The sequence below is a fragment of the Leucoraja erinacea genome, chromosome 10 (genome assembly GCF_028641065.1).
Source record: "Leucoraja erinacea ecotype New England chromosome 10, Leri_hhj_1, whole genome shotgun sequence".
Taxonomy (NCBI): Eukaryota; Metazoa; Chordata; class Chondrichthyes; order Rajiformes; family Rajidae; genus Leucoraja; species Leucoraja erinaceus.
In genome coordinates this window covers 46,619,410-46,644,995 of record NC_073386.1, presented here as the reverse complement: position 1 = coordinate 46,644,995, position 25,586 = coordinate 46,619,410, and the positions used below count along the sequence as shown (strand labels likewise).

At 44.8% G+C, this 25,586-nt stretch overlaps 1 long non-coding RNA gene across 1 annotated transcript in view; it reads left to right on the top strand.

The window, feature by feature from the left end:
- The window catches only part of LOC129701127 (uncharacterized), a 42,080-nt gene extending 22,444 nt beyond the window's left edge, over nt 1-19,636 (top strand). Inside the window, exons 2-4 of the long non-coding RNA XR_008724158.1 lie at nt 6,254-6,383; nt 15,727-16,137; nt 18,461-19,636. This is a non-coding gene — a long non-coding RNA (uncharacterized LOC129701127). The remainder of the gene's footprint in view (nt 1-6,253; nt 6,384-15,726; nt 16,138-18,460) is intronic.
- The last annotated feature ends 5,950 nt before the right edge of the window (nt 19,637-25,586 follow it).

Here is a 25,586-nt window from a genome sequence, read left to right as displayed (position 1 = left end):
CCTGCTATCAATAGCCTTGAGACAAAACACCCCAAAGCCCTGTTCGTTGTAGCCGGAGACTTCAATCAAACCAACCTCAGGGGCGTACTACCAGCATTTCTCTTGGGCATCTGCAGAGGCACCCTTAACCTACAAATCAATAAAAAACGCTTACCGCTCTGTCCCTCGGCCACATTTCGGGAAATTTGATCACTTAACTGCTTCTACTCCCTGACCCCAAAGAAAAACTGATAAAGGAGGATCCGGTACAAAAAGTTGTTCAGCGCTGGTTGGCGGACACTGATGATATCCTATGTGACTACATTGAGTCATTGGACTGGTCCATTTTCAGAGATTCCGCAGCTAACCTGAATGAGTAGGCCACTGTTCATCAGCAAACTCGTAGAGTTTGCTGATGAACAGTGGCCTACTCATTCAACGAAGACAATCCGAGTGTTTCCCAACCGGAAACCATGGATGAACCTGATGCACATTCACAGGTAAAGGACAAGTCAAATGATCCCGAGCGGTATAAGAAAGCTCTCTATGATCTTCGCAAGGCTATCAAGGATGCCAAGAGCCAATACTGGGACAAACTTGAGTCTCAGTATAATCATTCGAATACACACAGAATATGGCAAGGTCTGAATACTATAACTGGCTGCAAATCGAAGTCAGGCAACCTCTCTGATATTGCGGCCCTACTTGATGCTTTCTATGCTCATTTTGGGCAGAAGGCCAATGGGGCGATGCCATCCATCACATCAGACTCGGGTGTCTCTTTCCATGGTCACTGTTGCAGAAGTTAGACAGGCCTTCCTGAGAGTGAACCCACAGCGAACAACCGGCCCAGACGGAGTTAATGACTGCTTTATTAGAAACTGCGTGGACCAACGAGTGGGAGTACTCACCTTACCTTACTGCCTATTATGCCTCCTGGCCTGTAGGGCAGCAACGAAGGTCCTCCACGCAGTAGTGTTGATTCCTTCTGTTGCTGTTTCTGTAACATATTTGTTTTACGAGACAGGGTTGTTAGCCCTGTGCTCAACCTCCAACCTGGAGGACCAGTGGATTGCTCTTCATCTCGCCTCTACCCTTCGACCTGCTCAGCATGGGCGACCCTAACAGGAGACGAATCTCCCGCTGGCATAGCTCTAGGGGTCACTGAGACACACAAGCTCCCCGACCACGACAAGGTAGCAATCCAACGGGGAGGTGGGAGTATTCACAAACATCTTTAATCGCTCCCTACTCTGTTCTGTGGTTCCCACATGCTTCAAGAAGACCACTATCATCCTAGTATCGAATAGTCTCTCAGTTCCATCTCAATTCCATCTCCATTTATATTTGATTTATGGGACACTGTCGGCACATTTATTTATTCCATAATTTTATTTTCATTGGCAGCCTATAGCAGCAGCCTCCAAACAGTTTGTTCATTTAGAGGCCAAGCAAATGGATGACTTACTTCTACTCCTGTTTTGTGGGGTGACTAGTGATACTTCGGGCTATGATGGGCCTTGCAGACTCCAGCACAATCCAACACAATCCCCCATTTTTGCAGTCTGAAGACGGGTCTCGACCCGAAACATCGCCAATTGCTTCTCCCCATAGATGCTGCCTTGCGTGCTGAGTTACTCCAGCATTTGGTGTCTACCCCCATTTTTCCCTTTGCTTCTCTGTGCCCCACCTGGATGTGTACCCATTTCTATCACAATCCTGCCCACACCACCCCCTCACTCCCACCCCTTTCCTCACCCCCCCCCCCCCCCCCCCCCCATCATCCCCACCATCATCTGGCTTGTAGTACATTACATACCACAATGCAGCTCCATAGGACTTTGGTGTTATAAGGAGAGATTAAATAGCCTGAGATTGTTTTCCCTGGAGAATAGGAGGCCGAGTGGGGACCTTGTGGAGGTTTATAAAATCATGAAGGGCACACAAAACAAAATAATGCTTGAACTTAGTGATCATTCAAAGATCTCCATATCAACCCAAGCTCCAATAGCTTCCAGACATTCTGTTTAATATCCAATCTATGACAGAATTCAACTTTTAAAAGCTTACTTGTCCTACAGTTGGCAACGTGGCGTCTTACCACAATTAAACCATTTGCTTGGCCTCTAAATGAACAAACTGTTTGGAAAATGCAGTGTTCTGCTGCTATGTTAACAGGTCACCATTTCTGGGCTGCTTGAAGTTTATTTTTAACATAGATTATTGCATTTTGTAGGGAAGGAGTATTGTATTGTATTGTATTCAAATTTATTGTCATTGTCTCAATTTGAGACAACGAAATGAATTTCCCTTACAGGCAGTATCATAAAAAAATCACAAAGAAATAATAAAAATAAATAATCAATAAATAATAAAACATATTAAAAATAAAATTGAAATTGAATTAAAATTTAAAAAAAGCACAAACACAGAAAGTCCAAGACACAACATAACATAAATGGCACCAAGGTGAGGAAGGCACCATAGTCCAGCCAGCCTCCCCTCCGTGTTCATCCGTGGTCGGGGCCTTCCGAGCACCCGCAGTCGCCGCCCCGGGTGGCCCGATGTTCAGGCCCTCACGCTGGACTGGTGGAACGCCGACACCGATCCCCGACAGTGAACATCCTCCTCCTCAGCAGCCCGGACCTCCTGATCAGCCGCCTCCCGCTGCCGGAGTCTGCAGCTCCTGAGTCCACAGGCCGAGCCGGGCAGAGTCACAGGACCCCGCGCTGTCCATCAGCGCCGCCCGTGTTGGGAGCTCCGCAAACCGCAGCTCCATGATGTCGGTGCAGCAGGTCCAGCACTCCGGGCTCCAGACGGCGACCCCCGGTAAGGCATCGCCAGCCCCGCGATGTTTCAGCACTGTCCCGCCGCTGCTGGAGCTCCGGTCGATCCCGGCAGGAAAGGCCGCGCCAATCCAGGTAGGTAGGCCGCTGTGGGGGGAGGGGGGGGGAGCGAGGACGCGACTCGAATAATAGTCGCGTCCTCACCAGGAAGCGGCTGAAGTCCATTGTGTATAATCAGTAATGGTACAGTTTCCAATAAATGGTGAATTAAGTGTTCTAGTTCTCATCCCATTGATATTAACAATTCTAAAATTGACCAATTTTATCTTGGACCAATATGTATACTGTTTCACAGCACATCTACATATGGTTATATTGTAATTGCTGTTTCTTCAATGTTCCTCCTCTGACACTTGCTCTATTTAACTTGCCTCACTTCTCAGAACCAAGTCCAGCAATGCTTCTTTGCACTTTGGCAAGAGTATATTGATTGTGAACGTGCTTCTGAACAATCTTCTACAACTACTCCTCTTCTTTGCCTCCTCTTGAACATCAAAAAAACGAAGGAGCTGATTGTGGACTTTAGGAGGGCACATCATCCGAGGACGTACACACCATTGAGGATAAATGGGGAAACTGTGGATAGGGTGAGCTGTTTTAAATATCTGGGAGTCCACATCTCTGAGGATATGACATGAACATCACACGCCGCAGCACTCGTGAGTAAGGCAAGGCAGCGCCTTTACCACCTCAGGCAATTGAGGAAATTCAGAGTGTCTCCGAGGATCCTCCAGTGCTTCTACTCTGCGGCTGTGGAAAGCATCTTGTCCGGAAATGTTACCATCTGGTTTGGGAATTGCTCTGCCCAGGACAAGAAGGCTCTGCAGAGAGTAGTGCGTTCGGCCGAACGCACTATGGGAACTTCACTCGCCCCCCTGCAGGAACTATACATCCTGAGGTGCAAATCCAGAGCCAATAAAATCATGGGAGACCCCTTCCACCCCTGCAACAGACTGTTCCAGCTGCTACGGTCAGGCAAACGCCTCCGTTGCCATGCTGTGAGAACGGAGAGGTTGAGAAGGAGTTTCTTCCCAGAGGCCATTCGGACTGTAAACTCCCATCTCATCAGGGACTAACTTTACTGAACCTTTTTCCTTCCGCCCACAATATTTAACATGTAAAAGAATATGTGATTCTGTTTGTAGTTTGATTGGTTGTTCGTTTGTTTGTCTTTTTGCACAAAGTCCGCGAGCATTGCCACTTTTCATTTCACTGCACATCTCGTATGTGTATGTGACGAATAAACTTGACTTGACTTGACTTATATTACTGCTATTCTAATCTTTATTTGAACAGTTGAAGACTTTTGCGCATCCCTGTTATTATCTTCCAAATTACCACTTCAGCCGTGGAAGAGACAGCATTGAAGGAGAATTCCAATGATCTAATCACATCTTCATTACGTCAACCTTCGAAGCAGATAAATTCTGCTCATAATCAGCCTAGGAGATCGTTTCTCTTCATCACCTAGTTTGTGGATGATACAAAGCTGGGTGACAGTGTAAGCAGGGTGACTTGGATAGGCTGGGTGAGTGGGTAGATGCATGGCAGATGCAGTATAATGTGGATAAATGTGAGGTTATCCACTTTGGTGGCAAGAACAGGAAGGCAGATTATTATCTGAATGGTATCAGATTAGGAAAAGGGGAGATGCAACGAGACCTGGGTGTGCTTGTACATCAGTCACTGAAAGTAAGCATGCAGGTACAGCAGGCAGTGAAGAAAACTCATGGTATGTTGGCCTTCATTGCGAGAGGATATGAGTTTAGGAGCAAGGAGGTCCTACCGCAATTGCATGGGGCCCTGGTGAAACCGCACCTGGAGTATTTTGTGCAATTTTGGTCACTTAAAAACATTATTGCTATTGAGGCAGTGCAGCAGGTTAATTCCCGGGATGGCGGGACTGATATATGATGAAAGAATGGGTCGACTGGGTGTGTATTCGCTGGAATTTAGAAGGATGAGAGAAGATCTTATAGAAACATATGAAATTCTTAAGGGATTGGACGGGCTAGATGCAGGAAAAATGTTCCTGATGTTGGGGGAGTCCAGAACCAGGGGTCCCAGTTTAAGAATAAGGGATAGGCCATTTAGGATTGAGATGAGGAAAAACTTTTTAACTCAGAGAGTTGTGAGTCTGCGGAATTCTCTGCCACAGAGGGCAGTGGAGGCCAGTTCACTGGATATTTTCAAGAGGGAGTTAGATTTAGCTCTTAGGGCTAATGGAATCAAGAGATATGGGGAAAAAGCAGGAACGGAGTAATGATTTCAGATGATCAGCCATGATCATATTGAATGGCAGTGCTGGCTCTAAGGGCTTACTCCTGCACTTATCTTCTATCTTTCCATGTTTCTATCATGTAATGGTCACCTTACTTATTAATCCCAATCTCCTTTCCTGTTTTGACAATATGTATCCTGGAATGTTCAGAATCCATCTCTATCTGATGATGATGATGATGATGATACTTTAATGTCACATGTACCTACAGTTGTGCAGGAAGCTTTACAGTGAAATTGTTTTGGATATAACAGTAAAATCATACTATAGATAAGCACAAACAAATACTTTGTAACGGGTATAGCTTGGACCCAATAGCAGCACAGAGTAGAAACACAGGAATGGGTACACCGTACTCACACAGAGGCTCAGGATTGAGCGAGGGTTCCGAAGAGGGGCAGGCAGGAGACGTAGTCGGGGTAGCGGAAGGTCCGGTAACCAGGAGATCCAACACACGATGCAAACAAACCAGCGAGGGACAGACGAAAGGAGAGTCGAAGCCAGGCAGGAAGTCGAGGAGCCATTGCAGGGATACACCAAACAGCCTAGGAAAGAGGATAAGGGGGAAATCCTTTAAAACCGAGATGAGAGAACTTTTTTCACACAGAGAATCTAGGGCCGATGAGGAGGAAGGGAGGTGGCCCTAGACTTGCTAAAAACCTCCCCAAAGTCATGGTACTCGGCTGGGACCCCCGTCAGATCTGGAGCAGAACTGGAGCAGGTGGCCGGTTGAGGAGCTGAGGCTTGCTTCAGGCACACTTGGTGGCAGGAAGGGCTCCAACCCAAGATGACCCCCGTCCTCCAGTCGATGTTGTGGTTGTGTCGCCGAAGCCAGGGGTAACCCAGGATGAGGGGAAGACGGGGAGACTGCAGGATGTGGAACTGGATGGTCTCATGGTGATTACCAGACAGGAGCATGCGCACTGGACCCAATAGCAGCACAGAGTAGAAACACAGGAATGGGTACACCGTACCTACACAGAGGCTCAGGATTGAGCGAGGGTTCCGAAGAGGGGCAGGCAGGAGACGTAGTCGGGGTAGCGGAAGGTCCGGTAACCAGAAGATTCAACACATGATGCAAACAAACCAGCGAGGGACAGATGAAAGGAGAGTCGAAGCCAAGCAGGAAGTCGAGGAGCCGTTGCAGGGATACACCAAACAGCCCAGGAAAGAGGCAGACAGAAACCAGGAGGTACGGGACGAAGGCTGTGGTCGGGGACAGAAGGCTGAGGTGATATCCGGGAAGACGACAGGATGGAATGGTCAGGGGCAGGCAGGTTCAAATCCGTGTTGGTAGTCGGGAAAACGCTGGAGAGTCTTGCATGAATGCTGCGACAATCTGGCACTGTGTGAATGGTGAGGAGAGTCTATATACCGGGTTAATAGGTGATCAGAGGCAACTGAGTGCAACAGGTGAGGAGAGTTGGGCTGATGAGAGGGGAGTGGCAGGCAGGCAGGTGAGGAGAAGGAGGGACCGGTGGAAAAGTACCGGGAGGTGAAGTGGATGAGAATGAGGAGAGGGCAGACTGTGACATACTTGGATAAGTACAAAGTGCAACTATTGTAGTGTAATAGTAGACTCCCCCGAGACAGTACACAAAGACTTGCCACGTTTCTGGCACCCACATAGTTCTTAAGATTGCAGTCTTATCTTGACCTTAAAGGCCCGTTGTCATGGAAGCACCAAGCCTCTCCTTTGTCCGCTGCCATCCTGAAAATGGCCCTTTGCCCAGCGTCCACTGCCATCGCCGACTTCCTCATCCCTCCTCCCCGGTTGAGGGGGTTCCCCGGTCTTCGGAGTCGAGCAAGATTTGCATATTAATGTCCGGAATATTAAATCTTCTCAAGCGTGCAGACTGGTGTGTCAACCAGTCATGAATTGCACCTTTCTGAATTTCACAATATTTCACAATGTTTTCATTGACAATTAACCCTGAATTGTAAACCATCTTTCTGTGAAATCACAACAAGCACAAACAAATACTTGATATGATTCAGCTACAGAATATACATAAACCACTTTAAGGTCAATCCAGTCAATTCTACTCAACAATTTAATTCCCAGAATTGGTCATGTGACTAGGTTGCTGGATGAGGTAGAAAGCGAGTAACTCAGACAAAAGGTTGCACTGCAAATTAATTAAAAGAAGTAAAATTACAAAGATTGAGTAAGACTGTAGTTGAAACCTGAGGTAGATCAGCCATGATGATATTGAATGGCAGGACAAGTGCCAGTGATTCTAGTCACTGTGATGAAGAAATGCTTTTAGAGGTTGGTTATGGCGCATATCAACTCCTACCTCAAAAAGAACCTGGATCTACTACAATTTGCTTACTGCTACATCAATCAAACAGACCCTCAACTTTAGCCTTTCTCCACCGCTTTCTTAACTGTATCCTCTCCATCACTTACCATCTCCATCACAGGCAACAGACTATTGACCGACATCTACTATAAACCCACTGACTCCCATGGCTATCTGGACTACTTCTTCCCACCCTGCTTCCTGTAAGAACTCTATCCCCTACTCCCAATTCCTCCGTCTACGAGGCATCTGAACCCAGGATGAGGTGTTCCAGACCAGGGCATTCTTTAGAGAACGGGGGTTCCCCTTTATACACCCATCACTGATCTCTCATTCCCGAGTTCTCCATTTCCCTTTTATCCCCCTCCCCTTCCCTGTTGCATCTTTTACACCTCTCATTTTTGTCATTTACTCCACCCATTTGCTAATCAAAGCTACCCGCCCCCCCCATTCTTTCTCCACCTATAATTTTCCAGGCTTTGCCAGCCCTCTCTTCTCTTTTCCAAATGTTTCACTCCCCTTCAGTTTGAAGAAGGGTCCCAACCCGAAATGTGGCTGTGTATTCTCTCCACAGATGCTGCCTGACCTGCTGAGTTCTACCAGCACTGTGTTTTACCTCCAATGACAACTGTTTATTTCTCTAATGATGCGACATTTGTTTCAGCCAACAACGAAATCTGCACCCACACATATTGCTGGAATTATCGATGCTCTATGTACAACAGTGACAAAGTCAAGTGTTTCTCAGTACTTGATATCAAAGCTTCCACCCGAATATGCTGTTCAGGAGGACTTCAATGTCATGGGCACCATGGAAGTGGATCCGTCTAAACATAATCTGCTATCGCTACGAAAATTGTCCGGAGAGTGTACCTCTGTTGCTGAGTTCCTACACAAGCTGACTGCATACACTCCGGAAGAAGCAACATTGCTCCAAGAATGTACAATCAACCAAAACAATGACCCTATGTGGCATGGACAACTAAAGGATGCAGCAGAGGATCAAATATTCATGGGGTCTTGACGAGGATGAGCGATCAAACTCGACACAAGCGGCCTTGTAAAGCGTGTCATGGGCTACGACAAGCCGAGTGAACACTTACCTGCACTAGTGCATGGACGGCAGCACGAAGATAAAGCAAGAGCCATGTTTGTGCAAGCATTAACTGAACTAGGACATAAAGACCTAACAGTCGAAGAATGTGGGCTGTTTGTCTGGAGAGACAAGCCCTTCATGGGCTCAAGCCCGGATGGTATTGTGACATGCACCTGTTGTGGCAGTGAGCCCTGAGAAATCAAATGTCCTGTAAGTGCATACGGCCAAGAGCCAACAGCAAATAACTTGAAGTACTTATATGAAAGCGATAATGGGCAGATGAAGCTTAAAAAGACACATCTCTGCGAGGGAGTGTACATGGGGACATTGGGGCGTTCGATAACAAATAACCAAGATTCAGGACCGGGTCTGGATTGAGCGTTGTTGGCTCGCCTTCCACAAAGTGCTGAGAGCACACGCGGCTATTGCCTTTGGGGTCAGGCTGCCAATTCTTGCCTTTCTCGTCCTTTCAGTTGACCAGCTTGGACCAACGCAACCGGGCTGCTCCATCCCTCCTCTGCCGGAAATGGGTAGAGTTTGAAGGGAGTTGGGCAGAAACAGTTTCCCGTTGCAAATTTACACTTATGGCTGTCACACACATTCTGCGTCCACTTATTCAGGTGGTACGTGCTGCTCCCACAGTCCAAAATTGCACAAATGCGCATGGCTTTGCCCAGTAACATATAAAACAAAGCAAATAACAAAGTAAATCTTATGTTAATTCAAATAGGGTCCTGTAAACATGTCCATTACTTACCGGTACAAGTTACAATGCAAAAGAAAATGGTGCAAGTATATTGAATTAATTTATACAATCACAAGATTATAACAGAAAATTAGAATGCCAAATACTGATTAAAATTATCCAATGTTATGGGAATCAGAAGAGACATGATTAGTCAGGAGACTCGTGACCAACACAACTTTACTTACACATGTACATGTAGAACTGATTCAGAAGTCTATTGATAGTTATAGAAATCATACATTTCATTTAATTCTCCCCCCCATCAAAACAAAAGCAATAAAAAATGTGTGTTATTCATCATCACGATCTCGCGAACTCACCAAAGCATAAAGCAATAAAACCAACACAATAATCGTAGTTTTGTACAAATGAACCATAAATACACCTAAATAATTTTGCATGCAGTATTTTCTTTCCCCGAAGAAGCAAAACTGGAAAATGTGGATAAAACACAGGTCTGTATACATGCAGCAGCTCAGCTGTCGAGAATGTTTATCACGAATGACCTATGACCTGAGCATGCACAGTTGAAATATCGAACTCGCTTATACTACCTGCACTAATCTATTGAGCATCACTTCGTCTGTGGCCTTCTGTGCATTGGAAATTCAAGTGCTTGTCCAGACACTTCTTAAATGTTGTGAGAATACCTGCTTCCATCATTTCCCCATGATACATTCTAGATTCCAACACCCTATAGGTATAAACATCTTTCCTCAGAGTGCGCTTACACTCTTTCTCGCTTACCTTAAACCGTACTCCCCATCCCCCTACTTGAAACAAGGACAGGGTCCCCCTTGTCCTCACCTTCCATCCCATCACATACAACATATAATCCTCCACCATTTTCGGCACCACCAACGGGATCGCACCACTGGCCACATCTTCCCATTTCCTCCCTTTCTGCTTTCCGCAGAGACCGTTCCCTCTGTAACTCCCTGGACAATTTGTCCCTTCCCATCCAAACCACCCCCTCCCCAGGTACTTTCTCTTGCAACCGCAGGAAATGCTACACTTGTCGCTTTACCTCCCCCCTCGACTCCATCCAAAGACCCAAGCAGTCTTTCCAGGTGAGGCAGAGGTTCACTTGCACCTCCTCCAACTTCATCTACTGCATCCGCAGTTGCAGGTGTCAACTCTCTACATTGGCGAGACCAAACGCAGGCTTGGCGATCGCTTCGTCCAATACCTCCGCTCAGTTTGCATTAACCAACATGATCTCCCGGTGGCTCAGTACTTCAACTCCCACGCCCATTATGAATCTGAACTTTCTGTCTTGGACCTCCTCCATTGCCAGAGTGAGGCCCTGCGCAAATTGGAGGAACAGGACCTCATATTTCGCTTGGGTAGTTTACACCCCAGCGGTATGAACATTGACCTCTAATTTTGGATAGTCATTGCTTTCTCCCTCCTACCCCTTCCCCCTTCCCAGCTCTCCCACAAGCCCACTGTCTCCGCCTCTTCCTTTCTTTTTCCCTCTCACCCCCCGACATCAGTCTGAAGAAGGGTCTTGACCCGAAACGTCGCTTATTCGTTCTCTATAGATGCTGCCTCACCCGCTGAGTTTCTCCAGCATCTTTGTCTACCTTCTCTATATCTCCCTGTTGTCTAGATCTAACCACCTGTAGAACCTGCACCTTCTTTCCCTCAACCAAACTTGTCAGCACCATACTGATAAATGATCGCTCCCATCTCCTCTAACTTGTTTTCCACTGTCCCTTTCAAGCTCTCTATGCCTTTACCAAATCTATATTAACTGTTCTATAATAACTTCATTTCATTTGCCCTGGGCCATTTAATTCTAGGTTTCAGTCCTCTAATCCCTGACTGGCAGATTGGCCTCACCACCACCTATGTTGCCCTCTACAGTGCTTGTTCCCTCCTCAAAAGTGACAGGGGTAATGATGTCCTGCAAACTGTGGTTTTCTACCTGTCACTGGACTTCACTCAACTGATTTGATTGACTTCTCAAGAAGTACGTTCAATGCCCTTTGCTGTTGTTACTTTCTGCCAACCACAAGAATAGACCTGGAGCTTCTTTCCCTTTACCACTGAGCCACTGTCCTTTCATTGACACAGTAATCCTACTAATAGTCTTTTCTGTTCCATGGTCTGTAGCTGGGTAATCTACTTGTGGGCCTTCTTCCACCCCTGCTCTTGCAGATTCTAGAGGTATCATTCCATTATCTGTCGTAGCTTTTTAGGGGTGCAGCAAAACGGTTTACAATACAAGAATACTTTATACAATAATACTTTATTAGCCACATATGTTTTGCAACATATGAGGAATTTCATTTGCCAAGTAGGTCATACAAATAAAAAGGAACAGAACACACAAAATACATTTTAACATAAAATCCACCACAGTGACTCCTCCACATTCCTCACTGTGATGAAAGGCGAAAGAAAAGTTCAATCTCTTCCCTTCTTTGCTCTACCGCGGTCAGGGGCTTTGAGCCTTCCATTGACGGCACGATCTCATTCCCGTAGCCGGTGGTCGGGCCCTCCACATCGGGGCGATCCAGCTCCTGCATCAGGGGGGAATCTCAGTTCCGCCGCACTGGTGATCGGACCCGCTTGTCGAACCTTCTTCGTGGTTGCAGCTCCTGACTCGGTCTCTCCCGAGACTGTGAGCTCTCGATGGTAAAGTCCGCGGGCCGCGGTTGGAGCGATCCCAGGCAAGGGATCGGCTCCGAAGGTAAGTTCACGCCCCCGCAATGGGGCTCAAAGTCAGTCCCGAGCGAGGCCTCCAGCTCCATGATGTTAGGCCGCAGAGCGATCGGAGATACGATCTGGAAAACAATCGCATCTCCGACAAGGTAAGAGACTGAAAAAATGTTTCTGCCGACCCCCCTCCCCCATCCACCACATAAAACAAACCAGAGAACATTTACACAAACTTTTAAAACTCACAAAAAATAACAAAAATAAGACGAAAAAACAGACAGAATGTTGGCGAGGCTGCCAATCGTGCAGCGCCCCTGTGCATTTTCAACTGTGTAAACCCTGTAGTTTGCAGTCTACGCCATTGCTGCATTGAAGTGCTAACCCTTAACACCCCCAGCAGGGTCTAATCCCTCTTGTCAGCTGTCCCATGGATTTTCCCTCATTGTCATTTGCCCGATACCATAATTTTCATCTTACGTCTGCTCTGAGTTATCTGGAAAATGTTGAAACCTTTTGTTCCAGGAAATATCAATGACAATAAGGTGATTTTTGATGACATCCCAATATTTGTTACGTCACAAACTCGTTTTCCTCGTTGTCATTTGACCTATAGAGGCTTATCATGGCGCAAATCTACTCATACCTCGACAAAAACCTGGACCCACTGCAGTTCACATACCCCCACAACAAATCAACGGTGGATGCGATCTCGCTGGCTCTCCACTCCGCTCTGGACCACTTGGACAACAAAAACTCATATGTCAGGCTGTTATTCATTGACTACAGCTTGGCATTTAATAAAATCATCTCCTCCAAGCTGGTTACCAAGCTCTCAGAACTGGGTCTCTGCACATCCCTCTGTAATTAGATCCTCGACTTCCTCATTCACAGACCACAGTCTGTTCGCATTGGTGGAAATGTGTCAGCCTCGATAACAATCAGCATGGGAGCACCTCAAGGCTGCGTGCTTAGCCCCCTGCTGTACTCACTCTATACTCATGACTGTGTAGCCGGTCACAGGGCAAACTCCATCATCAAGTTCTTCGACGACACCACTGTTGTGGGACGTATCACTGATGGAGACGAGTCAGAGTATAGAAGTGAAATCGACTGACTGACCAAATGGTGTCAGTACAACAACCTGGCTCTCAACACCAGTAAAATCAAGGAACTGATTGTGGACTTTGGATGGGGACGCACAGTCCCGTTTATATCAACGGATCGATGGTGGAAAGGATCAAGAGCTTCAAATTCCTGGGCATGCATATTTCCGAAGAACCCTCCTGGTCCCCGAAGACTGATGCAATTATAAAGAAAGCACATCAGTGCCTCTACTTCCTGAGAAGATTACGGAGAGTCGGTATGTCGAGGAGGACTCTCTCAAACCTCTACAGGTGCAGAGTAGAGAGCATGCTGACCGGTTGCATCGTGGCTTGGTTCGGCAACTCGAGAGCCCAGGAGCGGAAAAGACTTCAAAAAGTTGAAAACATTGCCTAGTCCATCATCGGCTCTGACCTCCCTACCATAAAGGGGATCTACCACAGTCGCTGCCTCGAAAAAGCTGGCAGCATCATCAAGGACCCACACCATCCTGGCTGCACACTCATCTCTCCGCTGCCTTCAGGTAGAAGGTACAGGAGCCTGAAATGTGCAACAACCAAGTTAAGGAATAGCTACTTCCCCACAGCCATCAGACTATTAAACTCAACACAAACAAAATCTGAACTTTAATTAGCCTACTGCACTTTATATGCTTATTTATGTGTGTATATATATATTCAATGGTATATGGACACACTGATCTGTACTGTATTGTTTATGCCTACTATATTCTGTTGTGCTGAAGCAAAGCAAGAATTTCATTGTCCTATCTGGGACACATGACAATAAACTCTTGAATCTTGAATCTTGATATTATAATTTTCCATCTTACGCCTGCTCTGAGTTAGCTGGATAATTCTGAAACTTTTTGTTCCAGGAACTATCAATGACAATAAGGTGTTTTTTGATGACATCCCAATATTTGTTACAAGCCACAACCTTCCTCCACTCCCTTTTATTCTTTGATAACAATTGGGAAAAAAATGCTGTTTTTCTTATGACACAACTTGCAACATCACACACATTTACCTTCTGGCCCAGCGAGATTGTCCAACTCAATTCTTACTTAAGTTGTCTGCTGATGAAACCCTCATTCATGCCTTTGTTTTCTTTAGATGTGATAATTTCAATACTTTTCTACCCCCACTTTGACGTCCTATCTCACACCAAATACAATTCACACATCACCCCTGAGCTCAGTGACGTATCTTTTCTCCCAGTTCAGAAACATTTGATTTGTAAATTCTCAGTCTTGCTTCCAAATTCCCCCACCTCTTCCTATATCCTCAATCAATACATCACTCCAAGATTATTAACCTCCTCCATTTCTGGCTACCTGCACTCCCACTCCCTCTTAGTTCTGGAAAATCTTCCCTGAACACACCTGTCCCATTACGTCTTATTCTTCCAAGAACTTGGTTTTAAAAATTCTTATGGGTTTGGCAACACCTGCGGTAGTAAACACTATGTAATTAAAATGAAAAGATCCCAAAGGATTAGTGTTTGGCTTTTGCATCCCATGAAGGCCAATTTTTGCCACCTAATACATACATAGTTGCTGTGTGCAGTACTATCCTCAGTGTATGTTGGCTGTAAGCATCAGCTGAGCGTTATTGCCATGAGCTGCTACCATAATTCAAAACTGCACTTCATGGAGAGATGAAGAATTAACTTGACACAAAATAGATATTGAGTGCAATATGGAAAAAAGGCAAAATAATTAAAAAGAAAAAAAAAATTTAGGTTTAGTTTAGTTTAGAGATACAGCGCGTAAACAGGCTCTTTGGCCGAAACCGCACCGACCAGCGAGCCCCGCACATTTACACTATCCCACACTAGGGACAGTTTGTACATTTATACCAAGGTAATTAACCTACAAACCTGTATGTCAATGGAGTGTGGGGGGAAACCAAAGTTCTTGGAGAAAACCCATGCGGTCACAGGGAGAAAACATAAACTCCGTACTGACAAGCATTCGTATCCAGTATTGAACCTGGGTCTCTGGCGCTGTAAGACAGCAACTCTACTGCTGCGCCACCGTGCTGCCCTCTAGTTGTAGGGCTAATTTAGATGCCACACCATGGTGTAAAGTAGGAATCGTGATTCGTCGAAATATTTAATTTCATGGAAATTTGTTGGGAAATTGTTATGCTGTTCCAGTATTACTCACTTTAAAAATCAAAATACTATCCCCTCCATTCCTCTAGGAAAGGACATTCTCCAACTACAAGAAATAGCCCCTGCCCCATCTCTTTCCCATGCCCCACTCCTACACTGATGCCCACATGTTCTTCCACCATCTCCCATCTGCCCAATCCTACTTTTTTCGCCTCCTTTATACACCCATCACTGATCTCTCATTCCCGAGTTCTCCATTTCCCTTTTATCCCCCGCCCTTCCCCGTTGCATCTTTTACACCGCATGTCTTTGTCATTTACTCCACGCATTTGCCAATCAAAGCTCCCCCCCCCCCCCATTCTTTCTCTACCTATAATTTTCCAGGCTTTGCCAGCTTCTCTTTTCCAAATTTTTCACTCCCCTTGTTTGAAGAAGGGTCCCAACCCAAAATATGTCTGTGTATTCTCTCCACAGATGCTGCCTGACCCGCTGAGTTCTACCAGCACTGTGTTTTACCTCCAATGACAACTGTTTCTCTCTCCATGGATGCTGAGTATTCACTGAATTTCCTGTGCTTATTTCAGAGATAACCCCGCTTTTTGGAACTCTATGCCAAGAGCCATTATGATGCCTCTTCCATCTATGAAGAGACCCTCACTACTTTAAGGGCCGGTAGCCTCAAGTCTGTCAGCAGACAGGTTGTGCACCATCTGCATCACAAAGCAACAGATTCTTATGCTTCTCAGCAGAACTGAAACTTATTCAAAGGAACTATATCCATTCCTTTTGACTGGTAAGCCGACCCATAGCAGAAGCGTCCACGGCGCTGGGCTGGAAACTGGAAATATCCTGAGCTAATTCTGCCACCACCATCATCTATTGCGACTAGCGATGGCTTCCACTGATTGTTGCCGGAAGCTTGTGTCCTTTTCAGGCCGGACGATGACAGCGAGGTCAACATTTGTAACAAGATGGACAAGAAAATAAGAAGGCTGGTAAGCTATAGTTTCCAAGCTTCATAGTTTGGCTGCTCCCAACAATACATTAATTTAAAGATTTTTATTTGAATTTTGAATTTCACAGCAATTTGCATACATACAATGATAACAGACAGTGATAGTCAGGACATAATTGTACAACAGTATGTAAATGACCCTCAAAACCCTTACCCTTACCCACCCTCGATCCACCCGAATCAGGTCGGGACCAACGGGGACAAACAACACTCACATACGTACACATCCACACAAATACGATAAGATAAACAAAACGAAAAAAAAAAAAAAAAAAAAAAAAAACGTGTGGGGAGGGAGGGGGGATGAGGGTTTAGAAACTGCAATAAGAAAGAGAAGTGATAGAGGGCAATCAGTCCTCTTCCGAGTCCGGGAAACAAGTTGAGAGAAGTTGAGAGAGTTAACAAGTTCCAGGAAAGGGTTCCATGTATCTAGGAATGTCTTGGTAGAGCTTTTGAGAGAGAACCTAAGTTTTTCAAGCTTTAAATTGTAGAGCACCTCCTTGATCCAGCGGGCGTGTGTCGGGGGACAGGTAAGCCTCCAGTTAAGCAAGATCAGTCTCCGGGCTAACAAGGTTGTAAAAGCCAGGGCCCGCTTCAACGCAACAGAGAGGTTGGTGTTGGGAGGAATACCAAAAATAGCTGAAAGTGGGTTTGGAGGAATAGTCTGGCCATAGGCTCTGCTTAGCACGTCGAAAGCACTCCTCCAAAAGGTTGCTAGCTTAGGGCAAGACCAAAACATATGGCTATGGTTGGCAGGGGATTGATTGCATCTGTTGCAGGTGTCTTTAACAGCGGGGTATATTCTAGATAATCTTGCATTTGTGTAGTGGACTTTGTGAAGGATTTTGCATTGGATTAGGCCATGATGGGCACATATGGAGGAAGAATGGATCAAATCCAAGGCAGAGTCCCATTGCTGGTCTGTTAGTTTCGCATTCAGCTCGCCCTCCCATGCAGCTTTTATGAGGTTTCAATATAACCGACCCTAACAAGTTGTACAAAAAAGAGATGCATTTCTTCTGGTTGGGATCTAGAGTTAGGATGGAATCGGTCAGGGTTTCAGGGGGGCGATTTGGGAAATTGGGGAATATCTTCTTCACAAAATCCCTAATCTGGAAAAAACGAAAAAGGTGGGAGTTTGGGAGGCTATAGTTGGACGAGAGCTCCGCAAAAGACGAATAAATGCCATCCTTGTATAGGTTTTTGATACTACTGATGCCATTACTATGCCAGGTTTTGAATGCGGTGTCTTTACTTGAAGGTTTAAAGATGTGATTTTTAAGCAGTGGGGTCAAGATGGAAGGGCCTTGTAAACTGAAGTTTTTCCTGAGTTGTCTCCATATCTTGAGCGAGAGGGACGCAATTGGGCCTGCACCCGCAGATGTTATAGAAAGAGGGAGTTGAGAGCATACATATACATTAATGACCTAGATTTGAAGAGAGAGAGTGAGCATCCAAACTTGATGGTGAATCTGTGGAAATCATCATCAAAGAAGGCTGTAGAGGCCAAGTCAATGGATATTTTTAAGATGGAGATTGACAGATTCTTGATTAGTACTGGTGTCAAGGTTATAGGGAGAAGGTAGGTGAATGGCGGTGAAAAGGAAAGATAGATCAGCCATGATTGAATGGCAGAGTAGATTTGAGTGATGAAAGGGTTAAACAGTGATGAAAGGGTTAATGCAGTCCAATAGTGCATGGACAATGGAATGACTGGACACATGCAGATGTATTCAGTGTAGTAATGTGTAGGGAACCTGCTAATCCATAGTTTCATTGAGGCATTCAACACAGTAACTGACCCTTCAGTCCATTCTATCCATGCAGAACAATCAATAAGCGAGTTCGGTATTTCGATAAATGCAAGGAATCATGCGATTTGTCAAAGGTCATTCAGGATTTTTTAAAAAAAGCGAACAAAGCGCTGTATAAATTGTGAGTACATTTTCGGTCCAAGTTTTCGTCTTTGAATCTTGTATTTTCTGTTTAAAAGATTAGTGCTCTTTCAAAGTGCTTGTGAAGATTGTACAAATATTTGTGTGTACAAATAATGCAAATTATACCAGGTAGAGAACTTGATATTTTGTTGTTTCATTCTTGTTTCATTACCCTGGAAATAAACCAAATATTCTGATTTCTATTTCAGTCCCATTTTTTATCAAGTGTAATGTTATATTGTTGATGTCAACATTAAAGTATTGGAAGTTTGAGAAATGTTTGTACATGTATGTATGTTGCTGTAGTTTGTAAATTGATCGTAACAATGTTATTGTTTCAGTTCTATTGTTTTCTTCTACACGCAGGATCTCAGGAAACGATCAACCCGCTGTTGCGACAGTTGTTTCAGCCAACAACGAAATCTGCACCCACACATATTGCTGGAATTATCAATGCTCTATGTACAACAGTGTCAAAGTCAAGTGTTTCTCAGTACTTGATATCAAAGCTCCCACTCGAATATGCTGTTCAGGAGGACTTCAATGTCACGGACACCATGGAAGTGGAAACGTCTAAACATAACTACAACAACAATCAGTTTTATTCGTCACATTGCACATAAAGTGCAAGTGAAATGAATTTAGCGGTACAATGAAGCAGCGGTACAATGACAAAGAACACACAAAAACACAATAAAAATTTAACACAAACATCCACCACAGCATTCATCACTGTGGTGGAAGACACACAAATTGGCCAGTCCTCCTCCATTTTCCCCCGTGGTCGGGACCTCAACCCTCCGCAGCCGTCGCTGCGGGCGTCCAGATGACCATATGCAGACAAGGTAAAAAGTCCAGGTAAGTCCTGAAACGGTGCCTCCCCCACCGGAGACTGTGGCTTCAAGTTGGTGTAGGCCACAGGCCAGCGGTCAGAGATTTAAAGTTCCCGCCGCGCCGCAGCCAGAAGCACCGCAGACCGCAGGGCCGGCGGTCGAAGCTACCCTCCAGGGATCCCCGGCGAGGGACCCCGCTCCTGATGGTAAGTTCCCGCTGCGCCCGCTATCGCTAAACTGTCTGGAGAGTGTACCTCTGTTGCTGAGTTCCTACACAAGCTGACTGCATTCGCTCAGGAAGAAGCAACATTGCTCCAAGAATGAACAATCGGCCAAAACAATAACCATATGTGGCACGAACAATGTAAAGAACTCATCACAGGATCAAATATTCATGGAGTCTTGACAAGGATGAGGACTTTCCAAAAGAGCGATCAAACTGACCTCGACACAAGTGGGCTTGTAAAGCGTGTCATGGCCACGACAAGCCGAGTGAACACTTACCTGCACTAGTGCATGGACGGCGGCACGAAGATAAAGCGAGAGCCATGTTTGTGCAAGCATTAACTGAACTAGGACATGAAGACCCAAGTCAAAGAATATGGGCTGTTTGTCTGGAGAGACAAACCCTTCATGGGCTCAAGCCCGGATGGTATTGTGACATCACCTGTTGTGGCAGTGGGCCCTTAGAAATCAAATGTCCTGTAAGTGCAAATAATTCGAAGTACTTGTATGAAACCGATAATGGGCATTATAGTAAATGTTCTTCCAGAATAAGGTAACAAAGTCTCTTGGATATCCTCATGGGGTTGGTTCATTCTCTTTTGTCCAGTGAAGTCCAAGGGGGGAAATAATGGTGATATTTAACATTGTGAATTGTGAAAGAAGGAGAAAGTTCTAAAGGTTAAAAAAGACATAACCTAAAATGACCAATTTAACACAATTAACAAAATAAACAGAAATGGTAATGGTATGAGGAAAATATTTGACACTTTAAGTGATGAGAATTTGGAGTGCACTCTCAGAGTCTGATGAATACAAATTCAACAGCAATTTTCAAAAGAGATCTCATCATCTTGAATTTCCAAAATCTGTATGAAGTCTGAGTTGCAGGCTTTGTGGAAAGTGGCAGTATACTTCCAAGTCAGCATGGGTGATATGTGAAATAGAAGGGTAAATGGAGATGGTGAGGCCCATGTTTGAAATTCTTTTAAGTGCTTTTATGTATCAGAAATATTTAAACGTGGCCTTGAAATGCAAGCTGCCAAAGGGCATGAGGACATTCCCGAGGTAGCCCCCAGCAGGACTCTACACTAGTCTAACAAGATCTGTTTTGGTTTCTTGACCAAAGATAATAGAAATGACATGAAAGCCAGCAGGTCAGAGAGTTCATTAGAACATGAACTAGATTCTTGTAATGACCAAATGAACCAAATTGGACATAAATGCAAGGGTGGGAATAAGTAGGTCATAGTCTGTCGACGTGGGCACGGTGCTTGTTCTGTCTTCATGAGCGACTTTCCAAAGAGTCTTTGTCCTTTGACACCTAATGTGCTGCCTCCTGCCAATTTCTCTGAATTTGTCTCAATCAGATTGTGCAATCAGGTTGCCCTCAGGCTGGTGAGTAGATTCATCCAGGTTTACTTCCTGCTTAGTCATGGTTCGTGCCCACAACAGCTGAACGCAATGCCAAGTGCAGAAGACATTTCCTCCTGCAGGTGGGGCTGCAACACAATATCACTGCAACTGTCAACTGGTCCAGTTAGCTGACCCTTGAAAGTTCGAGCGAAGTCCGTGGGAAGTTCGCGCGTGACGTACGGCGTCGAGGTAGCTGCGGGCCGGCAGGCCATTGCCGCACGGAATTTTTTAACACGGTCAGTTTTTCGGACCCCGCGCGATGTCGGGACCAGCTCCGCACAACTTCATACGGCTCTGGCGATCGAAGTGGGACCGGCCCCGCGAGGCCGTATGGCTCAAGCGACCACGTTAGGTCGCGCATGCCGCATGCAGGCGCATGCTGGTGGGACCGGTCCATTAGGTCGCGCTTGCCGCATGGAGTTGCATGCACGTGGGACAGGCCCTTAACAGTCCACAAGCATCTGAACATTTGACAGTGGTCAATGCTGAAAATTTGTCTGGTCCAGGTGGTATATATAAAAGATGCTCAGGCCACAAATCTTTCAAAGCTTCTTAAGCGTGCAAATGTGCACAGAAAATATTCCAGTCCTGTTGATAAAAAGCCAATAAACTAAATCTGGTCCACAATGAGAGATAATAAATGCCAGTCAATATGAGCTTTTTAAAGACAATTTGTTTTGATTGATGGAATAATGGAAGGGGATGTATGAAAGGTGATGATGGGCTTTCAAATACCATTTGATAAAAAATATTTACCAAAGGCTACGAGTTTATAAAGTGACTGCAGGGAAATAAGAGACAAAGTGGCATGTAAAGATGAATAACTATTCCACAGATCAAAGGGACACATATTGTTTGTGTTCCATGAAGAATAAAATAGAAAGATTAAACGAGAACTTACCAGTTTGAAGTTTGACCTGTATTTTATGAGGAGTTACGATGAGGGATTACGTGAAGAACCCGCTCAGCACGCATGCGGGGCATACTTCAAAGCAGCGGTGTGGAATCACAGATAGACACAGTTATTGAAGTAAACATAGTAAAGACAAGGAGACATCAGTTTATGAATTTGACCCATATTATTGAGGGTGGGAGCGGAGGGCACGTATCCCTCATTATAACTCCTCATAGAATACAGATCAAACTTCAAACTGGTAAGTTCTCGTTTAATCTTATTACTTTACTTCGGAGTAACGTGAGTGATTCCGTGAAGATTTCAAAGCTCTGTGATTTCAAACCGTGTAACAGTTATTACTACATCACTGCCGAAGTCTTTGAGGGAGGAAATGTGTTATCGTAATCAACCAATGAATCTGTTTGTAGAAAAACACAATGGTATTTTTTTTAACAATAACAACAAAGAAATTAAATTGCTCCTCTGGGCTTAAATTAAATATTTGCAGTCTGTAAAATCTTTCCTGCAACTAAAACAGGTTTTGCCAACGGCTTATTATAACATTTTCTGAACGATCTTTCCCCCCACCATCCTGCTGTAGCCAGGATGTGGTCTATAGGCACGTCCATTCTTTTAGCCGTCGACGTGGATGCTGCCCTGGTGGAATGAAATTTGTACATGTTAGTTTTTATCCCAGCAGCTTTTAGCACCTGCTTGAGCTATCTCGAAATGGTTTGGCTCGTCACCCGACCATAAGGTTTTTTATGACTGACCCACAAGGCTTTTCATCTCCCTCGAATATTTTGGTTGTGGCTATGTAGGATAGTAGGGTCATGGCACATAACCGTGTTTCTGGTGGGTAAGCCCGGAATTCCACGACTGGATTAGGTGTTCCTGGTCTGCTCTGTTTGATCATTCCCTGGATAACGACAGAGATCTGGTCTGGAGCTGTGAGCATGGTGTCTAGTCGCAATAGGTGTAGTGACTGGACACTCTGTGCAGATACAAGTGCCATCAACATGAGTGTTTTGAGCATAGATGGTTCCAGGTTGAGGGATCTAGCTGGTGGCCATCCCCTGAGGTATGTCAGGACCACACTGACATCCCATGTATGGGTGTACCTTGGTCTAGGCGGTTAGTTGTAAATACCCTTGATTAGTTTGACCACCAGCGAGTGGGACCCCATGGCCTGTTGTCCTTGAGTTGGTTTTAAATAGACAGGCAGGGCACTTCTAGCTGTGTTGATGGCTCTGTAGCGGAGTCCTTCATCATGTTGAAGGTTCGCCAGGAATTCCAGTACGTTGGTAACTGTAACGGTTGAGTAGGTGGTCCCTGTATCCAAGCAGTACTTCTCCCATTTTTTGATGCTGGACAAGTGCTGTTTTTTAGTGGATGTTCGGAGGGATGCTGACATGGTGTCGACGGTTTGCTCTGATAATCCCAGTCCCAGAAGTGGTTTGTACAGAATCTGCAACCCAGGAGTTTGATTTTTTCATGGCACGGGTGGCTTGTGCCCGACACTGGGTGTTAATAACTCTGGGTCACTGGGGAATACCATCGGAGTTTCAACAACCATGTCATGGAGTATTGGGAACCATGGCTGTGTAGGCCAGTCGGGTACTATCAAAATACCTGAAGCAGAGTCCATTTGTATTGTGCGTAGTCCCTGACTGATGAGGCAGAAGGGAGGAAATGCATAGAAGAAGAATGTCCCCAATCCAGCGCGAACGCATCTATCGCTGCCGCCTCAGGTCTGGTTCCCAAGCGACATACATAGGTACCCGGTGATTTAGCCTGGATGCAAATAAATCGATATCTAGCGTGCCATATTGCTTGATAACTTTTTTTTTTTTTTTTGGGGGGGGTTTTAACATCCATTCGATGTTGTCATTAAATTTACGTGGCCTGGTGTCTGCCACTGCATTTAGCTTACCTGGCAGGTAAGTTGCTGATAGCCAAATATGTCTTTCAACACACCATTGCCAAATTGTGTTCACCAACTTGTCGCATGATACCGATTTTATGCCGTCCATATGGTTAATGTAGGCCACCACTGTAGTATTTATCTATTTGTAACCGTACATGCAAGTGATGCATATTTGTGCATATGCTTTAAACCATAAAAGTCACCCATCTCTAGATAATTAATGCCCAGTGTAAGTGGTAATGATGACTCCGGGTTAGTCCATCTATTACCTGTGCTAGATATAGAGTTAGTTGCTCCCCAGTCTTGAGCACTGGCATCTGTTTGGTAACTAACATAGGGTTAGTGATGACAATAGGGCTGTAAACTATGCCAAATGTTTTTTGCCCACCACTGCAGTTCTGATATTGCTTCAGTGGGTAACTTCATGACACGATCATAATGACCTGTATGTTGTTTTTGGTGCAAAGGTCCGAATTATGTAGCAGGAAAATGCTGCTACCATTTTTCCAATTACTCTGTTACTTGTTGAGTAGTTGGTTGTTTGTTGACCATTAAATTGTTGCATTATTGTGCCAATTCAACTATTTTGTCTCTTGGCAATGTTACAGTCACGTAGACTGAATTAATTGTGAAGCCCAAGTAGTCCATGATTGTGGATGCTTAAACTTTAAGATTTATCTGGATGTAAGACAATCCCAGGGTTTCGAATAACTGTTTTGTAGCTGACACAGCTAACATAGTCAATTCCATGGTCTTGCCTACCATTTAAGACATCGCTTTAAACTGCTATAGCTGCCCCATCCAGGTAAATTTCAGGTATCTGCGATGATCCTTGTGAATGGTACTAAATAGTAAACATCTTTAAGATCAATGCTTGCCATGAAGTATCCTTTGGAATGTAGTTGTTTGGCAGTAACAACTGTTTCCATTTTGAAATGTATATACTTAACAAACATATTTAGTGAAGTTAAGTCAATGATGATGCGACATCCACCATCTTGTTTGGGTTTAGTGAATATATTGCAAGGGTTCAGGTTTTCCCATGATACCCTTTGTAATTAGTCTCACCAGTTCAGCTTGTCCCTCTCGTTTCTTTAACGGAGAGGGGAAAATACCCTCTGGGGTGAATGTTGACCTGGTGGCAATTTTTCTAGTATGAATTGTATTTGTATCCACTAATGCCATTGAGTATATACTGATCACTCGTGATAGACTCCCGTGTGTTAGTATTACTCTATATGCTGGTAGGAACCAGACCCACCTACCTCCATGGTTATGGGTATTCTTCTGTTTCCTGCCGGTCCAACGAGTGTTGCACGTCGTCTGACGTGGCGGTGACGTTGGGGGGTGGCACATTTTCTATGGGGTCCGCTCTGGGCCGCGCATGCGTGCTGAGTGGGTTCTTCACGGAATCACTCACGTGACTCCGAAGTAAAATTAGGGCTACAGATATAGCATTGCCCTAGCCCTGAAGCTAAAGAGTATAGTTTCAAAATCAGCAGAGGGCATGTAGCTTAGGAACATAGAAAACAATGTGGAAGAAAGAAAAGGATTTAGGCAGGATAGAATTGTGAAACGGGATAATGGAATGTAATACCATGAATTATGATATGATACAATTTGGTAGGAGGAGAGGGGAAAGTGAATATTAATTAAATGTACAATTTCAAAAGTGGGTACAGTAACAAAGTGGTATTGGAATGTACAGGTACAGGTAGAAATATTGAAGCTGGTAAAATATATCAGAATGCTGTTAATAGACAATGGTCTATAATGACATTACAGAAGGAAGGACATTATTTGAATTAGGCCCTGCATGTGTCATCACATCTACTTATGGACATTTCACTTTCAGAATAATGTTAAGCTCTTAAAGAAGTAATTTACTAAAATGCGGCCTTGGATGCAGCACTTCTGTGTCGTTGAGAAGCTAAATTTGTTCTCTTTAAGGCAGAGTAGTTTAAATAGAGATTTAACTGAGGTGTTCTGAATTAAGAACTGTTTTATAGAGGAAATAGAATAAACTATTTGGAATGGCATTGGGTTATTAACACGAGAGCAGATTGTTACCATGAATCTGAGGTGGCATGAGAATATTTACTTCTGCATTGAGATGTTATGATCTAGAATGTCCCACCTGAAAGGGGAAGACTTCCAGGAATAACTTTCCAAAGTTATTGGGATAAATTCTTGAAAAGA